Source organism: Panulirus ornatus, chromosome 31 (assembly GCF_036320965.1).
Source record: "Panulirus ornatus isolate Po-2019 chromosome 31, ASM3632096v1, whole genome shotgun sequence".
NCBI classification, from domain to species: domain Eukaryota; kingdom Metazoa; phylum Arthropoda; class Malacostraca; order Decapoda; family Palinuridae; genus Panulirus; species Panulirus ornatus.
This window is the reverse complement of record NC_092254.1, coordinates 6,291,952-6,311,909: the sequence shown is the minus strand read 5'-3', so window position 1 is coordinate 6,311,909 and position 19,958 is coordinate 6,291,952. Positions and strand designations below refer to the sequence as shown.

The window sequence follows — 19,958 nt, the reverse complement described above, 5'->3', positions numbered from 1 at the left end:
AACACGTTGATATTTTAATCCCCACAGTGATTGCACAGGAGCACACACACACACACACACACACACACACACACACACACACACACACACATATAACGTGCACACGTGTGTGTGTGTGTGTGTGTGGGTGTGTGTGTGCCCCTGTTTCAGGTCCAACTCACAGCACAAAGCCACACACAGTATGGTGACCCCACGCTCGGAGCCACACACAGATCTGATGGGGAGGGCGGGGACACTGGACAACAAATATTGTACCTGAAAATAAAGGAGGTGAGCTGGAGGGAAAGGCCACCAGTCACGGAGGTAGCCGCGACCCAGGAGGGAGACAGAGGACGGGACAGCTTTACTACGGATTTCAAAAAGTTCTTTGACCTGTGCGACCTTGTCAACAAAGAACAGTTCAGCGAGATGCAGGGCGGGGCCGCCGGTGCCTCGCGGGCACTTGAGGGGAGGAAGCTGGAGACGAGATGAGAAGAAATTATGAATGTAGTTCAACAGTACTGGAGCAACAGACGGGTGAAGCAAGCCCTCCTGGAGTGGAGAGTGTATGGAGGGTAAACTCACGAGGTTGTGTAAGAGAAGTAGAGAAACGGCGCTCAACGAACATAACACTTCCTCCACGTATGTACAAATAGGTGACCACACACACACACACACACACACACACACACACACACACACACACACACACACTGTGGACTATATCATGGCATGACAACGAGAGCTGGAACCCTTGAGGTACAACCCTGGGGCCCGGTGGTACAACCCTTGGGTATGATGGCCTGACCTTTTTGACCTGACCTGTGTGTGAGGTGGGGGTCACGGGGCCTTTAACCGAAGGTCGTACTCTTGTCATCGATTTATAACTCCAGCACGTCGAACCACTGTCCCCGACGCACAACACATTCAGCACCAACGTAAACGTCTTCAATATGTTTGGTGGGGCTTCGTATGCATGTAGTACGTACGCAACATACTGTACACACACTGTAACATGTGTACACCCTACCATGAACACACTGTAACACGTGTACACCCTACCATGAACACACTGTAATATGTGTACACCCTACCATGAATAAACTGTATTATGTGTACACCCTACCATGAACACACTGTAATATGTGTACACCCTACCATGAACACACTGTCATATGTGTACACCCTACCATGAACACACTATCATATGTGTACACCCTACCATGAACACACTGTAATATGAACTTGAAACGACAAACATTCGAAGCCTCGGGTGTATGCAGCAGGTCTACCGCGAGGAGGTGATTCTCTGAGGGCAGCCCGGGTGGGTGTGGTGGACCTGGGTGTCAGGGAGGACGTGGAATGGACTTGCGGGTAGGACACGGCGAGCCACCACGCCCCACTAGCCCTTAACGTGTCACGACGTAGGTGTGGAACCCCCAGCCACCTCGGGCCATTCCGCTGCAGCCGTAAATAAAATAAAAAATGGTACGACTAGTTTTGGAATTACAGCTAGAAAATGAGCACTCTCCCCAACATTCATTCTCGTAAGACATTGTAACTAGTCTCACACACGCTGACATTTGGCTCAATACCACAGCCAACCTAGCTGCCGATCCTTCCCTTTGGGACTGATGGAGAATTGAGTTTTTACTTACAACAGTACGACCTGCTTCTGAGAAGCCTTTAACCGCACATAACTCCATCGTACCAAAATAGAAGTCTGCCTCTTGAACATCTTGACGTAATATGGGGTATATATACATATATATCAAAACATGGTGTATATACAGTCGAAGCAAAAGTCTGTCTCAGTAACGCTCAGTCAGAATTCATACGACACACCATTAACTGTGAGCATGATTCCAGTAGAGCGCTGGATATGATCCATTGGGCTTGTGGCAGGTTGAGAGGGGAGTGCAGGTGTGTGTGTGTGTGTGTGTGTGTGTGTGTGTGTGTGTGGAGGAGGTGCGGATGTGTGGCAGGAGAGGGAGAGGGTGCAGGAGGTGGAATGTTTACCATAACAGATGAGGCGGGGCGGCAACCAGGTGACGTCACCCTCGCCAGGCTATAAACACTCTCCCCTGACTGTGCTGGCGACTCTCGCCTCGGGTGCTTAATGGTGCTTCACCAGGTAATGACTGCCACTCCTGGCACCCACATAGCTTCCACTACAACCTCAGGGTTACGTCTACATCCCTGGTCGGTCATCAGTCTTCCTCCTTGACCCTTGGCAGGATCAACCTTAGGTACGTGTGTTGGGAGGCGGTGACTCCAGACCTAACCACATAGCAGGAATAGCTGGGTGCCTCCCCCCGGCTACGCTCGCCACCAGTCTGCCTCCTATCACGTCTCCTGTACATGTCTCCAGATCCTCTGTAGTGTACGTGAAGGAGGCTTGTTGCTCGATGTGGTCCCTACATCTACCTTTCCCAACTGCGTCTACCTCAGTATAATGACGGTGACACACAAGCGTCCACAAGTATCGACACGATAACAATAATGTACTTCCTCAACACTGAGGCCCCTCACCACCGCCGGCGAGAGGTAATACTCCCCCAAGGACACTACCGCCGTGAAGGTGATGACCCTAGTGTGGCGAGAGGTCATTAAGGCTACCACAGGTCATTGACTCACTTGCCCCCGTCCGGGTCTTCACCCTCCCGGCGCCTCGTCAGGGATCCATGAGCAACATTAGCATGAGCACCACCACGGGTACGCAAGGTACACCAGGGGGTGTCAGGGTGTGGAGGAGCAACGTAACATATACACAGACGGAGGACCCCCTCCAGCAGGTCTCGGGGAGCCTAAGCTAATTACCCCCAGCCATCTCGTTGTTGATACTGGATCCTACATTACAAAAACGAAAACGAAAACCTGTTTACAGAGTACTTAAGCCCCCACTGTACGTAGTTTTATATCCTCTAATACCATCCTTCTGGTCCTGATCTCTGATCTTCTGAACTCCAAAATCAAAAAAGGTGATGAAGTAAAGAACTTTGTGTACCGTCCGTGTCGTGCAACTCTGACCTCTATCCAGTCACCCAATCACGAGGCATCATGTTGCACAAGCACTGAGAGGGATTTTGATACACACGACCTTTTCTCCTTGACCTTTGACAGCCTGATCCTGAAAATTCAGGAAGGTGTAGGGCTTGATCTACGAAATCTGAGGTACACGTGTGGTCCACAGGCAATCACCTGATCACAAGATATTCTTCACACAAGATCGAAACGAAAAAGAATATGTTGACGACGGTTGGAGACCGTTGACGACGGTTGGAGACCGTTGACGAAGGTTGGAGACCGCTGACGAAGGTTGGAGACCGTTGACGGCGGTTGGAGACCGTTGACGGCGGTTGGAGACCGTTGACGGAGGTTGGAAACCGCTGACGGAGGTTGGAGACCGCTGACGAAGGTTGGAGACCGCTGACGAAGGTTGGAGACCGTTGACGGCGGTTGGAAACCGTTGACGGCGGTTGGAAACCGTTGACGGCGGTTGGAAACCGTTGCAGCGGAATGGCCAACAGCCAGAGGCTCCCAACCCCGACCTTCCGCCAAGCATAACCCGTCCTTACGGCAGAGCCCCGCAAGGGCCATATCTGACGAAGCGACACAAGGGGTTGTATATTTCTAGGCACTTAAGTGGGCAGATAAGTGGACGTGTACCTGACAAATGAATAGGCGTGTACCTGGTCAGATGAATGGGGCGTGTGCCTCTAGTCTGTTGCCCTAAGTGGACAACACACGCCCTCCCAGACGGTCCTCCAGCCAGGCCACTCCAGCACGTTACGCCACAACGGTTTCCTGGAAAGACCCAGTCCACGACGCTTTTCCAGCACACTCGCTTTTGGGCAGGAGTTCACCCAACGCAGCTACTCCAAGTTCCTTCGACGATAGTACTATACCAGAGCGACCCCTTACCATAGAGGCTTGTGCCTATGTGTTCCAGCACAAGTGATGACCAAGACTCCTCTGGTGTTGTCACTTCACCACAGCTGCTAAACTCAGCCGCTCCAATACAGCCGATTTTACACGACTGCTTCAAACACAAGTGGGTCATATCAACACGACGTCAATAACCCTATCATAACACTGCTATTCTAATGTTTGCCTAACATGGCTTATCCAACTGCTCATCAACATAAAACGTAACCCAAAAGGCAGCTTCGATCCTGTTTAAACCGAAATAATACCTCACGAAACTCTAAGTATTATCCATCATACCAACAATTAATCTTATAATGAAAAGAAAACATTTAGTTGAATAGATGTTGTTCCATTCTCTCTCTCTCTCTCTCTCTCTCTCTCTCTCTCTCTCTCTCTCTCTCTCTCTCTCTCTCTCTCTCTCTTTCCCGCTTTCGTTTACCCTTGTAATTTTTTTCTGTATCGCAAATCAAAATTGCAAATTTGAGCACGTATGGAATTCGGGAGGACGATACTGACTGGATAACTAAATGACTAGTGCTATTCTTTTCGGAGGGAGAACCTCCGCTTTTACCAAGATTTTCTTCATTTGGAAAAGAGAGACAGAGAGATGGGAGGAAGCAAAATACCCAGAGGCAAGAAGACGAACACATATAACATCACCTGAGCAAAATGAATGAGGGAGAAATGTCAGGCAGAGGAGAAGATATGATGGCGTGCAGAGCGGACATGAAGCGGTGGAATGGCAGAGAGGATGAAGGGAGAGAGTGAGGGCGTGCAGACAGTGAACAAAAGAATAAAGGAGAGGGGAGCAGATAATGACGAGGTGAGGGGACGATCTCATACAGCCGCGGGAGGCTCTTGCCTGCAAGGACGTCCTCCTCCTCCTCCAGACCTGGCTCCACTCACACTTCCCCTCCACTCACGACCCTGCAGGCTTCTCCTCCAGAGATTGGCTCCACTCACAGTTCCCCTCCACTCACAACCACTGCCTCCTCCTCTCTCATAATGAAGCCTATTCCTCTCTCACAAACCAGGCTCCTGTCTCATAACCCTGGCTCATCCTCTTTTACAACTCAGGCTCCCCCTTCCCTACAACCCAGGCCCCTCCTCCAGAGTTGGGTCCAATCGCACTTCTCCTCCACTCACAACCTCTCTCAAAACCAAGGGTCCTCCTCTTTCACAACCCAGACTCCTCCCTCATAAACTAGGCTCCTCCTCACTCACAACCTGGGTTCCTCTCCTTCCAATTCCACAGGTTCAGCTCGCCAAGCCTCAAACCACCCTTTTGCAATTCGACTTCCCCTCCCAGTACCTGATCCTCTCCTGTTCCGCATCTTCCCTCTTGGCCCAAGACCCACATCCTGGCCTATCATATCCTCGGTGTTGGTCATCCCATCCAGCCCAACAAGCATGAACCCCAACCCCGACCTTCCAGACCCAACAACCCCACTTCCTAACCCAAGCCCCACCCACCAGCCCCAGGGGGGGGGGGGGGGGGGGGGGGGGGAACCAGGCCCACTCCTAACATCAATGACATACTTAAAACGCTCACCAAAGCTGGGAAATCGTCATGACTTCAAAAGCGCCAGGGACGCCCGACCGAGCCAAGGACGCTGAAGAAGGGAAACTGGAAAGGATAGCGAGATTCATATCCCCGCTTGCTTACATACAAGAGGGACCAGGGAGACCCAGAGGGCACAAGACCTGCAGCTCCAGGGGAGGACAACAGCGCCAGTCAACACCCATGATGCATGTCAACATCAATCCTTGAATTACTTTTCCCTGGAATCCTCGTATCAAATTCCAGCCATTTCACACACACACACACACACACACACACACACACACACAACCCAAAAATTTTTCACAATATACTGTTGCAGCTCAATAAAAGAAGTTTCTGGGAGTCTCAGGAGCGTTTTCTTTTGGTGAGAGAGACAGAGCTTCAGGCGGGGTGGCTGGCACCATTCTGGTGATGAGAGCCAGCCGTGGGAGAGGTTGTGAAGACCTCTTCCTCCTCTTCCTCCTCCCTCACTCTCTCCTCCCAGCCAACTTGAGGCACAGTCGATCCTTCAACTCCAGCACCTTTTATGTTTGCCCCTGGAGGGGTCGCGGCCAACTGCTCCTCCGCCTCGGCCATCGTACTCGGCGGCGCCGCCTCCTCCTCCTGCTGCTGCAACCTTCCGTCCTCCTGAAGGAGGACGTGCTCACCAGACCACAAATTACAGATGAAGTTCACAATGTGGAGTTCGATGAGTACTCAGTCCACTTCGCGGCTCCCGAAGGTACACCAGTCTACCTTGTGACCCCCAGAGGTACACCAATGTACATGAACCACCCCCCACCTCCTCCCCGCACAGGTATGTACACCAGGGCGGTGCAGGTGTGGGTCCAGCCGCATGCAAGTCACCATCGGTGATGGGTGCGGCGGCGGTGGCGGTGGCAAAAGTCCGCCTCAAGTCTCGTAAGTTATCGCGATTCACGAACCCCTTCAAGACCCGCTCGATACCTCCTGACTCAGCCTAACTTCTTTATTTCCTCTCTCTCTCTCTCTCTCTCTCTCTCTCTCTCTCTCTCTCTCTCTCTCTTCTCTCTCTCTCTCTCTCTCTCTTTTCACTTGTTTTGAATCGACCCAGTTCCTGCCCTTTTGCACTTTTCTATATTACTTTTTTTCTCCACAATTACCAGCACCTCCTTCCACCATAGTGCTGTGCCAAGCGTCGCTGACCATGTTTCGCGCCTGAGTTCGAGTCCTGAGCGAGGCAGTCGGCCCACAGCTGACGCAGGTGTTCATCCTCCCTTCGGAGCGGGCCGAAAAAAATTCAAGACACGGCATATATATATATATATATATATATACAAGGTAAAGTTTTGACGGGGCAACACTTGGGTAAAACTCTCCTCATGACATACATATAGCAATAACATAACTCCGACATGTGTTACCAGGGCAGCCACCAACGGGCAGGCGGGTGGGGTGGGGGTGGAAGGGTATTCGTGTGTGTGTGTGTGTGTGTGTGTGTGTGTGTGTGTGTGTGTGTGTGTGTGTGTGTGTGTGTGTGTGTGTGTGCGTGTGTGTGTGTGGGTGGTGGGGAAGAGTGGGGGTTGGGGGTGACCTCCCATCCGCCCGCCAGCTCCATCTTCCTGCCCGTTTTCTTCAGACGTGTGTGTAAGTGTGTGTGTGTGTGTGTGTGTGTGTGTGTGTGTGTCTTATCGCCAGGCGGCCACTGACTGTCTGCACCCCCGCCGACTTCTTGCCGCTCTGATAGTGTCGCGCGTCAAACCATTTTTTTTTTTTCAAATCTTACTTTGTGTGTGTGTGTGTGTGTGTGTGTGTGTGTGTGTCCTGACCTTTTATGTCTCGGGTTTATATTGGGTTTTATACACCGGTTCTGTGGGGCTGACGTGAGGTGACGAGTGTTCTCAAAAACCCGTTACGTCACGGTCGGTATGTTACAGCGTCACTCTCTCAGATGACTGGCTGGTGAGGCTCCCAGCCAGAGTACACACCATCATCCCGGAACCATTTGTGCTCTACGGCTAATCGGCTTCGCCAATTATCGTACGACGGTGTTCGATTAGGAATAATGATGACCACCACAGTCAGCTCAACCCGCGGGGGAAAAAAAGAGAGAGGCTAAACTGGCTCTGTTGTTGTTCCTCCTCCTCCTCCTCCCTGCCTGCCTGCCAGCAATGGTCCTCTTTAAATGGATGAGTTATAGGAACTTTCCTGTCCCCTGTCACACTCAGATACCCGGCACGGGAATACACAGCCACGCTGTCATCCTTACACATCCACACTGTCATCCATTTCTAGTCACGATCACTTACCTCTTAGAAGCAAACTAGACCAAGGCAAAGAACAAAAAAAAAAAAAAAAAAATAGAGCCACAATGAAGTATATAAAAACAAAGAACAAAAATCCTTTCTTTGTCTGGGCACCACCGTCACCCCATCTTACGAAGTCATCCGCCGCAAACACTACAGCTCTTCTGTACTGGCTCAAGGTAAGTTCCGATTACCCCTAAGGTAGTCCTGAACCCTACCAGTGTTGTATGGCCTTACTCTCCATACTCTCTGAGTTACACCAACACTGGTAGACCTTCTCCCCTCATACTCTGTGGCGTTCGCCAGCACGACGTGACCTTCATCAACATACCATTAACAAACGTATGACTTATCCCAGACGACCCACGTCAACACAAGTCTTTCTCCAACGGAGGAAGGTCCTCTCCACCACCACCTGGACTTCCTCATCTGAACCAACAAATCAAAGACCTCTCCAGCGAAGAGAGCTTCGTGAAGCTTGCACACACAGCACTGCCTCCCTTAACTAAATCGCACTCTGATAACCACAGCACGACCATGAGTCTCTCTCTCTCTGAGCGTGAGTATGCCCCAGATGTATCATCACTGCCTTGGTCACCTTGTCTTGGGTGTTGATCCCAGCGTGTGGTAATATCTCACGACATAAACACAAGAGAGGGAGAGAGGGACTCACCTGTGAGAAGTGGCTGCTGGTGTTAATGCTGGTGGAAGAGGAGGGGATGTTCTCCATTCTCTCAAGCCACCACGCCCGCATCTGCCGGCCAGGAGCAGTGACCAAGTCTCCGTGACCATTCTAATCTGGAAACATAGAAAATTAGTGACCACTAGAATTAAAAAAATCAAAAAAATAATGTAATTATATCCTGGCTACTGATGCGTTTAAATATGAGGTTCACAGATTCACAAGTTCAATCATACACAGTCTGTGCTTTAAATCAATTGGCAATACACTAATGAGTTCCAATTCTACAGGTCGCTGCCGGGTTCAAACGCAAATACTGATACGAATCAAGAAGACCCGACTTGCATGGAATAATGCAAATGTCATCGGCCTACATTACTGGTAAGTCTACCAACTCCCTATTGTATCTGCTCACACACACTGGTGGGTGGTGGTGGTGGTGGGTAATTGTGACACTGTGATAGGTGAGGAGGCAGGTGCCACACTCTGTGCTGGGACAACATGACACATGCAGACGGAACATGCAACAGGCAACAGCCCCCCCAAAAAATCTGCGAGCGTGAAATAAAGATACAGACAAATAACTGCTATTTTGTGCTTCAAGAGTGTAAACTGACCTTCATCAATTTGCTCCATCTGGCCGTGTGGATGTTGTACGACTCCCGGTCAAACTATAGTCTTCAGTAGCCACTGTGAAGTTCCTCAAACCCTCGGAGTTTCGAAACACTAATATCATAGTCCCATGGTGTTCTGGTGTGAGCTATCAGGAGGGAGGTCGAATATCACAGTCAAGGAGCATGAACACATCTCCTTCAGGGCACTACGCAATGTTTTCCCACTAAGTTCATCGTCACGGTCAACTGTGATTGCGGTTTTACGTGTGCACAAATGTCCACCAGTAGGATATACCTCTGACCTCCCAGGGGGGAGTCGAGTTCGGTGTTGCCACCGCACGGATTGCAAACTTGGCCTTCGGGTCTCAGTGATGGATCCAGGTCTCAATCTCCAGTTACCAGGTGGGGAGGAAGATGGCTCCAGTGGCTTCACGCAGTGCAAACAGCTGGTAGCAACTCTATGAGGCAAACCTTGGGTGTTTATCCTGAGCGATGAGGTTTCCTGGTGGGAGTCCATCTTGGCGTAATCTGAGACATTCCCAAATGCTGAGGAAGTATGATGACATCACTACCATCTGATATTTCAACTTCACTGCTAATTTCCTTCACTTAAAAATGTACCGATCCTCCATGATCATGTTCTCAATTTTGAGGCCACAGTTACCCCATCACTCAATTTGGAGGTCACAGTTACCCCATCACTCAATTTGGAGGCCACAGTTACCCCATCACTGGTATTTCGAGGCCACAGTTACCCCATCACTGGTATTTGAAGGTCGGCCGAACATGGGGGGTTTTCATCTCCAAGTCTCTCACACGGCTGAGCATGACCTCCCGGACCCGTCTGTGGCATAGGAAGGGTCACTATCATCGCGCACGACCACCATACGTTTATGGGTATCCATCACACACAGACACACGAACACATACACTTTTTACGAGAGCTTTACGACGTTCCGATGCTGAAGTTCGGAAATATCCATCATTGTCTCCGATGCCAAACTCCAGGTTTACGATCTGAAACAAGAAACAAGACTAGATTAGCCCTCAGCCATCACTCAAAGGTTCATCTTTAGGGTACATAAAACAGAGAAACCTGCCGTTGCTTTGTATTGTGTTTGCAATACCTTTTTTTTGGCTGCCTCTTGTTGGATGATGGCGCTGGTGTGTGTTGTGTGAGAGAGAGAGAGAGAGAGAGAGAGAGAGAGAGAGAGAGAGAGAGAGAGAGAGAGAGAGAGAGAGAGAGAGAGAGGCATCACGCTTGAGGGCACGGTCCCAGCACACCATAAACAAGATATCAGACTATCTACATCTCCGGGAAGACCAGGTGAGCACCGAAAACCTGAACCTTGAGTGGAACCCATCAGAGCACAACACATGGTAGCTCGCACCAGTTCCCCATACGGCGCACTGCTTCTGGTGAGGCTTGGCCTGTCAGAACGACACCCAAACCATCTCCTCACCCAGGCCGCGAGCGAGGCCTCCTACCCTGGAGGGAGTGGTATTGTCCAGCCCCGGATGAACCAAAGTTTTCAGCAACCACACAGCCTCGTAACTCACAAAGATCCACCTCAGGATTTGTGAGGCAATGTTGGTTTTTGAGACGTGCGACGCAGTATTGCCATACACGACGTAATGAGTTCTGACACAGTGCTGCCAACCACGACGTATATTGAGTCCTGTCGTATAGCATCTTATATAGCACTGCTACACTGCTCTGATGCCTGCTACATACCACCACCAGCTGCTCTTCTACCTTCCGTGCGCTACCACCGCCTGATTCACCCCCTCCAGTAAGCAGCATGAAGCAAAGTGAAATACGGACTAACCATTACGAAAACATACATCATCCGGGACCAGAATGTCTCCGACCACAAACCTCAACAAATTCCTTACAAGCGACTTTTTCAACTTAACCGGAAAACTCGTTAACCGGAGGATTTCCTCAGGAAGGTCAGTGTCCGGGTAAACGAGGGTTGACTATATAAACATATGCAGGAGCGGGAGGGAAGGGGGTTATGATGAAGCGGTTTTAGGGGTGAGGTGAAGATGTTTACTGTATATACAAGACACACACACACACATACATCTGTACTACTACTACACTACTACTACTCCTACTATTAATAATAACAATGCTATACAGTGGCTGTAGCGAGGAAGATGTAAAGTGCTGACCCTGTTGTGTGGTGGATACGAAAGAGCAGCAGGCGGGGACGAGTGTGTGTTGGTGTGTATCCACTGGTCACGTTCAAGTGGTATTTACATTCACATTTACCACTGTATCTTCCAGTCAACATCCCCCGGCGGTGGGCGGGGAGGGAAGCAGGCCGACCTGCATTTGGAATGCAGGTCTGGAGCGGAGCGGACCAGGACGGGCAAGGGAGGTCCAGTCGGGACGTCATCAAGGCTGTAAATATTGCCGCCCCCCATCACGGACGTAGGGCGAGCCACGCCCCTCCCACTACCACAAATGGAGAACCCGTGTTGAGGTAATGGCTCCCTATCTTCCTCAACCCCACACCCCCTCCTCCTCACTCGGACCTATGATGGTGCATGACGTCGGTGGGGTGGGAGGGAACGTTATGATATACGGTCGCTCTGTCATGAGGTGTTCCTCTCCTCACCTCGACGTTGGCTCGTATCTCCCTCAAACCCCACGACTCTCCACTGGGGCCTAGAGTATGACATGATATCGCGGCTCTACCAAAAGGTCCTCCTTCCCTCCCGTGTTGAGGTGATGGGTTCGCATCTCCATCAACAACTCCCCCCTCCCTAAGAAGCCTCACTCAGACCCATGATCAGTCCCAAGAGGAAACAGTGGCTGGGTACGGCTGGGATGGTGAGTGACGACGAGACAGTATGATGGGTGTGCCAACGGGACCCTTCAGTCCCGTCACGTTCAGCCGTCTGGTCGAGACATCTCCTGCCGACATGCAGACACACACGGTGCGGAACATGACGTTGTCTACAGGGATGGTGTTTCAAAGTCTATCTCTCTCTCGCCATGATACAAAGCTTCACGATATGTCTGGGTGATCCTCGGCCGTTATAACTATATATCATTTACCTTCCCTGTTATGTCTTCAGGCCCTTACAGTCTTGCTCCGCTGGTATATGTGATATCCCAACTCTGCTCTGAATAAAACCACCACCTTACCCATTATTCTCACCATGGCTTTAGTTTCCCCACTGTCCGTACATGAACCATTTTTCCCCCCTCGGTATCCCATCAGACACAAAGTTGCTGACGGAAAAAAAGTATTAAAAGTTTGGTGGATGTGGTGGAAAGCGGCGGACGGAGGATAGGGTAGTAGGGGGTCAACTGATGTCTGCCCACAGTTGTCACGGCTGCAATGACGCCTGCCGTAGCTACAGAATCGTGGGGAGCTCGGTGGCTTCCTCCTCCCTCCTCCTCCTCAATATCTAACGTCCATTCCCAACTTCCAACATCATCTTCCCAACACCGTCAACATTACGGCTCATTAAGGCAAGGCACTGAAGCCACCCTCACCACCACTGATGACCCCCAATATGAGGACTGATACACCACACAACTACGCAACGTAACACTGGTAAACCACAACACCAGCTTAGGTAAACCACAACACCAGCTTAGGTAAACCACACCAGCTCTGGTAAACCACAACACCAGCTTAGGTAAACCACAACACCAGCTCAGGTAAACCACAACACCAGCTCAGGTAAACCACAACACCAGCACTGGTAAACCACGACACCAGCTCAGGTAAACCACAACAGCAGCTCAGGTAAACCACAACACCAGCTTAGGTAAACCACAACACCAGCACTGGTAAACCACGACACCAGCTCAGGTAAACCACAACACCAGCTCAGGTAAACCATGACATGAATACGTAAATAACATGAGACTTATACACCACAAAAAAATAACAAAACTGATAAACCACATCACAACACACAAAAACAGTTCTAGTTACAACAGCACAAGAAATAAACCAACACACTACGTTTATCAAACCACAGTAAAACCACAGAATCATATAAACCACTCCAAGAGGAAGAAAAATACCAGACAAAAACAATTGAAAAAAATAGTCCAAATTCACGACTGTGCATTCGAAAATAAACTCTGTTGTGGAATTCGTCCGATAAACTTGAAAATGTTATGAACGCTGGGGCGAAAAGTTCTTAAAAATGGCACGAGCCTTTCCTCCCGGCTCCCCACACCACACCAATAACTTCTTCCGCCTACAAAATATGAAACGATTGTGTGTGTGTGTGTGTGTGTGTGTGTGTGTATATATATATATATATATATATATATATATATATATATATATATATATATATATATATATATATATATATATAAATATATATATATATATATATATATATATATATATATATATATATATATATATATATATATATATATATATATATATATATTTATGTGTGTGTGTGTGTGTGTGTGTGTGTGTGTGTGTGTGTATAAGGGGCGTGGGGGGAAGGGGTTTCACATTAGTGAGGCCCAGATGTGTCTCGTCGAGTGCTGATAGGACCGGTGATGTACACTCTTGAAATTGGCTCTAGTGTACGTGTCTCTCTAGTGCCGATGATGCTCTTACAGTGTTCCTCATGTGGTGTTGCGGCGGCGAGATGTGGGGGTTTAGTGTGTCAACCACAGGTCCCTCCTCTCCACACAGAGGGGTGGGTTCCTGTGGCTTGTCCCCTGCCTGATGACAGCCTATATAACCTAAGGGCCCCACGACGGAGGAGGTACGTCAGAGCAGCCGGGAAGGACGAGCGCTGAACATTAAGTAGCAGTATCAGCATCAGAGCAGCTGGGAGGGAGGAAGCAGTAACAGCATGGGAGAGGGAGGAGGAGGGAGGCGCAAGACAGCACCATACAGCAGTCTGCCACGAGATCAACAGCGTCAGCCACACAGCAACAAGGGCAGACCTCATAACACCACAATAACGCCTCATTCCAACTGTATATATATATATCATGGTCAAAGAAAATGCGACCCACTTTATTGCACTTTCGGTTCACCTCTTCTTTTCTTCGTTAAAGCTGTATTTACGTGTAGGTCAGGTCCCTCCTCCCCGGCACGCACACAACGTATGGCTACGGACGGCGGAGCTGTGTATACAGTCCTCCTCCCTCAAACTCATCCTTTGGTGGGTCTGTCTACAACGAGTCGCAGGTGGTATATTGCCTTCTGTACCTGTGCTCGTCCGCCCGCACCAGAAGGCTGCTGCTGCTGCCGGAAGACAGGGTCCGTCTCCAATCCCTGACTACCAGAGCACGATGGTGCACGGTGCAGCATGTTGAAAGACGGCGTGGGGAATCCGCAGGTTGCGCCGATCGAGGCACCGGGTACACATAGCCACACGAGCCAGGTATGACGTAGAGTGGTATAGTACAGGGTAGAAGGCAGTGTGTGGCTGGATAATCAGGTCAGCTGCAGGTAGGGTGCACATCTTCCCAGTGGTACTGGCACAGTGATGACTCCCACGGTCTCCAGGTCGCGTGTCCTCCAAAGAGAACTCTGCACGTCGTGTGGTGGAGGATCAACTTCCCGAGTGCTGGTGCTCCCCCCCCCTTACAACTTCCCGAGTGCCGGTCCCCCCCTACAACTTCCCGAGTGCCGGCTCCCCTACAGATAATCTTCCTATGGCCAACCATCAACACCGGGACATCTCCAGACGCTGAGAGCGATCGAGTCTTGACTTATCTCCGTCACTTTCCACCTTGTGATACACACTCCTTAACCCCTTGATTGTCGCACGACTCTTTACGACCCTAGTCATGGCCTTTTAAAGGCCGGGCCATCACATCCAAGGGTCGAACCGCTGTGTTCACGGGTCGTGCTCAGGAAATCTTTAAAAAGAACTTCCTTCCCGCCAGCTGGAGACCTACTCAAAGTCACCAGGACTCCATATAATCTTCAGGGAGACGCGCCACCCGTCACAATCCCCAAGACAGTGTCTGTGTGACCCTCCCTCCCTTCCCTTTATTCTCCCTAACATTATACTTTGACCCGGTAAAGCACTAAGGTAGGATAAAGGGCGAAGTGGAAGAGGAGGATGAGGGTGGGAGGTTTTCAAAGAGAGGGTTGGACACCCCTGCTCCAGCTTTCACGTTAATTAGTTTATGAATCCCTCCCTCCCCCGCCTAGGTAGTAGCCTGTCCCTGTGGCTGGAAATTGTAGTCTACGTCTACTGGGTATGACAGCCTCATTTGTTCTTGTTCTCCTTCTGTTCCTCTGGGTATGACAGCCTCATTTGTTCTTGTTCTCCTTCTGTTCCTCTGGGTATGACAGCCTCATTTGTTCTTGTTCTCCTTCTGTTCCTCTGGGTATGACAGCCTCATTTGTTCTTGTTCTCCTGTTCCTCACTGGGTAAGACAGCCTCATTTGTTCTTGTTCTCCTTCTGTTCCTCACTGGGTATGACAGTCTCATTTGTTCTTGTTCTCCTTGTTACTCACTGGGTAAGACAGCCTCATTTGTTCTTGTTCTCCTCCTGTTCCTCACTAGGTATGACGGCCTTATTCATACTTGTGCTCTTTCTGTGACTGAGTTGATAAATTTCAGCTTATCTTTCTGTTAATTATCATATCCCCCTCAGTATGGACGCACGGAGGGTTGGAGGGAGGGAGAGAGGAGGAGCAGGAGGGGGTCAGTGTCTCCGACGTCAACACTCCACCCCTCCATAATTGGTGCCAGGCTTGGGAGGATGATCCCACACAATCCCTGGCGACTCTCCTGTGTAATTGCTGTTATAATTCTGGGTGTTATCAGCGTGGCCACGCGGTCAACGCCCACCTGCCAACACCAGCCTCCCCGACCCACTACTTGCTAAACATATATTCATAATTCAATTCCATCGCTGAACATCGGCGGATAATGTCATCATCCCTTAATCTAAACAGACCCACCCTATCTTCAGTGTTATCAAGAGGAGATGGGTTTACCTCATTCACCATAAGGGGGCGGGTGGGTGGAGGTGGGGGAGTAGATCTACCCGTCTCACCACCAGAGGAGAAGGGAGGTTATGACTCCCCCGTCTCACCACCAGAGGAGAAGGGAGGTTATGACTCCCCGTCTCGTTATGACTCCCCGTCTCACCACCAGAGGGGAGGAGACGTTATGACTCCCCGTCTCACCACCAGAGGGGAGGAGACGTTATGACTCTCCGTCTCGTTATGACTCCCCGTCTCACCGCCAGAGGGGGGGGAGACGTTATGACTCCCCGTCTCACCGCCAGAGGGGGGGAGACGTTATGACTCCCCCGTCTCACCACCAGAGGGGAGGAGACGTTATGACTCCCCCGTCTCACCACCAGAGGGCAATCTGTCATACCTACATTTATAATCTTCGCTCAACAAAGTTCTCTTAACCTCTTAAATCTATCCCTACACACCCTCCGATCCTAACCTCTGCCTCACCACTCTCCTATCCCTACCTCTACCTCACCACTCTCCTATCCCTACCTCTACCTCACCATTCTCATATCCCTAACTCTACCTCATCACTCTCCTATCCCTACCGCTACCTCACCATTCTCTTATCCCCATCGGTCTAACTCAACTCCTCTGTGCTCTTTGGTCCTCCTCGGCTCTTTCTTGTTCCCTGGCATTGACCTACATCTCTGTGTCTTGCCAGACTCCTTCACTGCTAGCGAGTGTATCCTAGTCAGTCCCCTCACGCTATCATAACAAAACCAGGTCCGTGTGCACTCAGGGTTCTGTCGCTCCACCCCCTGCTCTGTCCCGTCTCCCTGCATTTCCTGAATATCCAACCGGAAAAACGGTTTATTTCAGCAATCAATCAACGCGCGATCCACCTTCAAACACCCCACCCACCACATCCACCCCCGTCCCCCTGCGTGGCCATCATTAAACTATTATCTCCTTTGGCTCCCTCGGAGAGAGGGTTCCGCGTGACGCCTCACGCTTGAGTCAACATATTGCCGATCATCTTTTATGGAAGAGCCAACAACGCCGGGCTTATTACCATCACTGTTGACTGATTCTCTATCGAGGAAAAGCTTAATTACCTCTGTTGACTCGAGGGGCAAACCCGCCCCCAGGAGCTGGGGCGAGTTTAGCTGCAGTGCGTCGCAGAAGGTTAAGAATGAGGAGGGCCGGGGCGTCAGCCTGAGTGGGTGAGTGTGTGTTGCACGACCAGAAAAGAAAAAAAAACTACAATTTCAGTAATTGAAGACAATTGCCAGCATCTTCCACCTTACAGGATGGGTTCCTATTTGTCCAATGAGATAATAAGATCCCTACTTGTCCTAACACTCAAGCTATGCCACTGAGGATCCTTGTGAGCTTCCACGGAAGACCCGAAGTGTTCTACTGGCACCCTTGAGTACTGCTGCTGCTGCTGCTCCTGCTGCAAGTGGACGCAGAAGTAGTACCCCGCCCGCTCCTCTTGGGCGGCACGAGGTCAAGGTGAACCTTGCGCTCGAGTCCAACGCCGCCACTCTGGAGAAACCACAGAGATAACACGTATCTTTTTTCTGTGCTTGAGCTTCATCTCCTGCCTGGTTGCATGCCAGGCTCTTCCATGTCTTGTTGCATGCTGGACTCGCTCTGTTTTCGTCGCATGTTCAAGCGTCCTCTGTCATGTTGCATGTGAGACTGTTCGCTGCCGAATGCAAGACGCTATGAACGACCTTCACCACACACCTCAGTCCTTCCAGTGGTCACGGGTGAGGCCCGGCAGGTCTGCTCACCCCAGTCTTCGTCGCTACACCCCCCGCCTCCCTAAGATGTTCTGGCCTCACTCCTCCTAACTCAAACGAGCTACCCTGGTAGCCTACCCCAATACAATAGGACCCTCCCACCCACCCACACATTCGGCGAAACTCTCTCGTGCCCTATTTACGTGTCGTCATAATCCTCTCTCTTATTTCCCGGGAAATCCATTAGCGGTTTGCACTCGGTATTTTTCTCATTGTTTACGAAGGTCTTTACGTGAGTGTGTGTGTGTGTGTGTGTGTGTGGAGCTAAGCCAGGTACCGTTCACGCTGTGCCTCCCACACACCTGTCACCGCCTTCCTCGGGGTAAATCCCCAGCTAACTAACAACCTACAGCTAGCGTTATAACACTGCTTCAGTCCACGAGCCAGGCGGGGGTATGCCACCAGGGAGCGGGTGCTGCTCCTGTGGCTGGGTAGGTGACCGTGGGGTGTGCACCCGCCTCCACCCTGGACTCCATAGTACACCTAGTCTTTCTTTAGTCCCCTTCAGTGCTGCATCGTCAGGAGGCCAAGTCACACAGGAGGTGCCGTCATGTTCTTGGACCAGCGAGAGAGAGAGAGAGAGAGAGAGAGAGAGAGAGAGAGAGAGAGAGAGAGAGAGAGAGAGAGAGAGAGAGAGGTGCAGTACTACCAGCCTGGCTGTCGCATTACCACACCCTACACCATCAACAGGTCCCAGCGGCTGGCACCTGACACCAAAGCCTCTGTCACTGATATTTGACGAGTCTAATGTCTTTATGCTGCCGCTCGGGAACCAGGCGAACCAGTCCGCTGCTACTAACGCTCTCTCTCTCTCTCTCTCTCTCTCTCTCTCTCTCTCTCTCTCTCTCTCTCTACTGAAACCCTGGAAAAGTGCCATCTCCCTCAGTAACTTCCATGTCACCCCTCGCATGCACCTCCCTTCCCAGCTTCCTACACCTCTTGCCCCACCCTGCACACATACCTCCTCCACCCTGAATGACACACACACCACACACACACACACACACACACACACACACACACACACACACACATACACACACACACACGTACACACGTATTGCACGACCAGGTAATTAATTACACGCAATTCAGTCATCAACGCACGCCTCGCCCCACATCATATCATGCAACGCTGCATGACCAACCCCCTGGAGCATACCCCCACCATCTGTCCTGGAGCATGCATACCCCTTACCACCTGCCCTGCCCTGGAGCATACCCCCTACCACCTGCCCTGCCCTGGAGCATACCCCCTGCCACCTGCCATGGAGCATACCCCCTTACCACCTGCCCTGCAGCATACTCCCCTACCACCTGCCCTGGAGCATACGCCCTACTGCCTCTCCTGGAGCATGACCCGGCCACCTGCCCTGGAGCCTCTCCTGGAGCATGACCTGGCTACCTGCCCTGAGCATACCCTACCAACCCTCATGTAGCATACCCCCAACCTGCCCCACACGTGCCGGAGCATAATGCCAACATTCTGGAGCATATCCCGCCACACGCCCACCAGAACCACACCACCCCAATCCGTGGACTGCAAACAAAACTTCGATAACTGACCGTAAAATCACGAGGCCAAATAACTAACTTTTTATCCCACGTACGATAAACAGACTAGGATTGCCATCATAACCCCCCCACACCCATATCCTCTCGTGGGAAATACGACAAAATATCCCGGCTGAATTTTCACTTCAACACGACAGCATAAAATGAACTATTTAATATGCTGTCAGCCGCGGCTGCTGATATGTTTTGGCTGGAGGGAGGGAGGGTTGTACGGTAATGCCATGGGAGGACCAGGTTAAAAATCCACAGGGTATTTCTCGTTGCCTTACCGACCGGTGGATGCAACGGTGAAAAGCCAGCTGGGGATTGAGCTAGGTCGTGCGTGCATCCGTATGTGATCGTGTGTGTGTGTGTGTGTGTGTGTGTGTGTGTGTGTGTGTGTGTGTGTGTGGTGTGTGTGCGTGTGTGAGTTAAGCCACCCGTAAGCGACTTGGCCGCAATCCCCCCTCACTCCTCATATTCGCGACGCCATCATTCCCTCAGACCTACCTCCCTCCCTCCCTCCCTCACCACCCTTGGAGGAGGGGTAAGGGGGGAGGGAGACCCCATCCACGGTATCACAGTAATGACAACATAAATTTCGAGGACGCCTCCCGGGGTCATG

At 50.9% G+C, this 19,958-nt stretch overlaps 1 long non-coding RNA gene across 1 annotated transcript in view; it reads right to left on the bottom strand.

Annotated features, from left to right (window-relative positions):
- The window catches only part of LOC139758777 (uncharacterized), a 52,897-nt gene that overhangs the window by 6,848 nt on the left and 26,091 nt on the right, over positions 1-19,958 (bottom strand). The window contains exons 3-4 of the long non-coding RNA XR_011714918.1: positions 9,037-10,050; positions 8,411-8,535 (exon numbers count right to left, since the gene is read on the bottom strand). This is a non-coding gene — a long non-coding RNA (uncharacterized lncRNA). The remainder of the gene's footprint in view (positions 1-8,410; positions 8,536-9,036; positions 10,051-19,958) is intronic.